This window comes from Juglans microcarpa x Juglans regia, chromosome 4S, assembly GCF_004785595.1.
Source record: "Juglans microcarpa x Juglans regia isolate MS1-56 chromosome 4S, Jm3101_v1.0, whole genome shotgun sequence".
Taxonomy (NCBI): domain Eukaryota; kingdom Viridiplantae; phylum Streptophyta; class Magnoliopsida; order Fagales; family Juglandaceae; genus Juglans; species Juglans microcarpa x Juglans regia.
In genome coordinates, this window is record NC_054601.1 from 284804 (window position 1) to 288388 (window position 3585).

At 28.9% G+C, this 3585-nt stretch overlaps 1 long non-coding RNA gene across 1 annotated transcript; it reads left to right on the forward strand.

The window, feature by feature from the left end:
* Nucleotides 1-1190: 1190 nt before the first annotated feature.
* On the forward strand, nucleotides 1191-2784 carry LOC121263674. Its single transcript, XR_005940318.1, has 2 exons — nucleotides 1191-1247; nucleotides 2258-2784. It is a non-coding gene; the product is annotated as an uncharacterized LOC121263674 (long non-coding RNA).
* Nucleotides 2785-3585: the final 801 nt, after the last annotated feature.

Consider the following 3585-nt stretch of genomic DNA (forward strand, 5'->3'; position numbering starts at 1 on the left):
TGTTTTTAGAATAGTTTTGGCACCATTGACCAATTTGGATGGAGACAATGAAGAAGATGAGCAAGCAGCAGCAGTATGACTCTTTGGAAATATTAAGAGATATCTTTGTTTATTTTGGAGGTAGATAAGAAATATTTCTTATCTTTGTTTATTTTGGAGGCATGCAAATTGATGTTTTATATTGTGATGTAAACAACAATGTAATATGCAGTGTATTGTGTGTGTTGATATTTATCATTAATTAGTTTGTTTTTATGAAAATTTGAATGGTCAATGAAAAGTTTAAAATGCATATAAAGATATTCATTATATAAAAAATGCCTATAAAAAATAATAAACAGAATTTTCTATTCAAAAAAGCCTTTTAAAAAGTGTTAAAAAGATTTTTTTTTTTTTTTTTAAAAAAGGCTTTAAAGTGTTGAAAAGAGATTTTTTTTTTTTTAAAAAAAAGCCTTTCAAAAAGTTCTAAAAGAATTTTTTTTTTAGAAAGTGATAAAAGATTGTTAAAAAACTAATTTAGAAAAAAAAAAGTAAAAAAAAAAAGTATTAAACCGGATATCCAGATTGTATCCGGACCCAAATCCGATACCCGCCCGTGTTTTGGCCGGATTTATCCGGGTGGATATCCGCCCGGTTTTAAAAAGCCGGATCCGGATGCACAGCCCTACTAATCATAATATTAGAGAATCCAAAAAATATAAAAATAAAAAGTCAGCACTTTGAAAAGAATAATCATTAATGGATTGATCATATTAATAAATAGGCAAAGTCACATTAAGCTGGCTAGCAAGCAGCGATTGCAATTTCAAGGAAAGGGACATGAGCTGGGAACTCACGTTATCTGGGGAAGTTAATAACTCGGTCATTAATAGTATTATTTCGCCGATATAGTTGATTTCTAAGGTCCGTTTAGTAATTAATTAATTTTGACTATTTGTTTATATTTTCCTTCTATTATATTAGTTTGTGCTACTATATTAAATCAGTTTAATTATGTTGACTGAAGCAACCGCAATACGCAATTAGTTTTTAAATGCTGAGCGCTAATCAGGAATTAATTAATGCATCTCGTAAATTAAGGTGCATCCAAACCCGCCCAATATTTAATCATATAAATATTATACACATTACGCACGGCTTAGCTAGCTAGGATTACTATAAATATGCAATAAATCTTAACACCCGGTATAGAGGAGGAAAGATGGGTGGCTACAAAGCTCGTGGGTATCTGCTTCTCCTTTTGTGTGGTAAGTGCCTCGCACTCCTGTCTGCATGCAGTCATATCGGTTTATCGATCTTTGCATGGTTTCCTTCCGCTTTTTTGTCCATTTATTTTTAGAAAAATGTTAATTACATGATTTATGTAAGGATCACACAATTTTTTTTTTAAAAAAAAATAAGATTTACTATTAAAAATTTAATTTTTTTTTATATAAATCTCATATTTACTTTTTTTAAAAAAAAAAAATTAGTGGCGCTTAGCACTCTTTGGTTACAAATATAATTTCACTTTACTTTATGTACATTTTTTTTTATTTTGTTGAATGTTTTATATCATGATATTGGGTTGCATTTGGTTAGTGAGTATCTCAAATATTCTGTAAATAATAATAAACAAATAATAATAAAATATTAAATAATTGTAAATAATAATGAGAAATAAGTAAATAATAATAATAAATAATAACCAATTATTCTCAAAATACCATACTACCCGTAACAAGCTCATGTGAATGGGCCAAGGAAATAAAAACAAAAAAAAGCAGCTCATGTGAATGAAAGTACTGCTCTAGATCTGTGCAAACTGCATGTACATACGGGTAAAAATTTATAGGCTACTTTAACACCTTATTTTGATATCTCATTTTAATATTTTATGTATTTTAATTTTTTTATTTAATAGTTAAGGAAGTAACTATTAGTATATTAATTTTTTTTATATATTTTTAAAAAATATTTTAAAATGATAAAAAAATTATGAAATAAAATGAAAAGCTAGCCTAGCAATAGCTTGTAGCAGGCAGATATGAGCGGCATACTAACACTGCTATTCGCATACATGCACATGCACAACCCACAGGCACTGCATTAAATATATATCTCCGAATTCGCTTTACATATATATAATTAAACTTTTCTAAAAAAATAGTTTGTTAATTATTATCTTTAACATGATATTATATATATATATATGAGCGGTGCTACTCTACCGCCTGAGTAGCACCGCTCCATTTGGTCATCAATTCATGATGACTAGGCGCAATTCTACTGGCGATGAATATCAATATTCCAGAAACTGCAAGCGCAAAAATCTGCCCAGATTATTGCATAGGAGACGCAGCGTATATGACCTGCCTATCTTCAGGCAATGAGCAACTTAATCCACCCTGCAATTGCTGCTTTGCTTCAAAGGGCTGCACCATTTACCGCAGCGATGGAACTTCAATATGCAATGGGACTTGAATCTTGATCAAGCTAGCTAGCTAGCTGGCCGGCTGTGCCATCGTGTATACATGGCATGTTAATTTGTTAAACGTGATATTGCATGTTTACTAGCTAGTACATAGTAGTCAGCATGCACTTACGTATATACATAATCTGCAAAATGAATTAAGTACGTACCTAGTACTTACTACCTATAGTTATAAAATTCAAATAAAACACGCGCGGAGAGTACTATTCCCGCGTATTCATATTATAAAAAGATAATCTCTATGTTAATGCTTAGGTACGTACATGTAATTGTCGGGTCTTTATATATATAATATAGAGAAATGACATTTACAGTTGTTGTGTATTTAAGAGTAGTGCAATTTTTTTTTAAAAAGTGAGTAAATACGAGACCTACATAAAAAAAAAATTTTTTAATAGTGAACTCCACTCTTTTTCAAAACGATTGCGCGATATTTATGTACTCTACGATCATATGTAGTATTATTCATATATATATATATAGAGAGACGGTAAAAGGAAAACAACAATATTTTTTTAAAACAGAAAAGGAAAAACGATAACAATATTTTTAATTCTTTTCTATAAATATAGTCTTTTTCCATGAATTTTTTTTTTCAAGATATACTATCGTGGTTAGGGGTATAACCGATCCAATCCGATCTGGTTTTGGACAAAATTTAAGATCGAACTGATATGTACCGATTTTGTATTTTTCAAAACCAATTACATACCGGCTACTATCATAAACCGGTACATTCGATTTTATCGGTTTTCAGTCCGATTTTCTGATTTTTTTTAAATGTAAATTTGTTATTAAAAATCTGTTTAAAAAAAAACTACTTTAAAAAATCTGTTTTATACTTTTATTCCAAAATCTATTACTATTACAAAAATATGCTTTATTAAAAACAATCTGCTTTACTAAAAAAATCTGATTTACTAAAATTTGTTTTACTAAAAACTGCTTTTCAAAAATTTGTTTTACTAAAAAAAATCTGTTGCAAGCCTATAAATATAACTACTACAAAATTTGAAAAAAAAATGCAATAAAAAGAAAAATCTGCTATGGAATGAAATAAATTTAAAAGTCTAAATTAAAAGTTCAAAAGTCTAACAAATTATAAGTGCAAA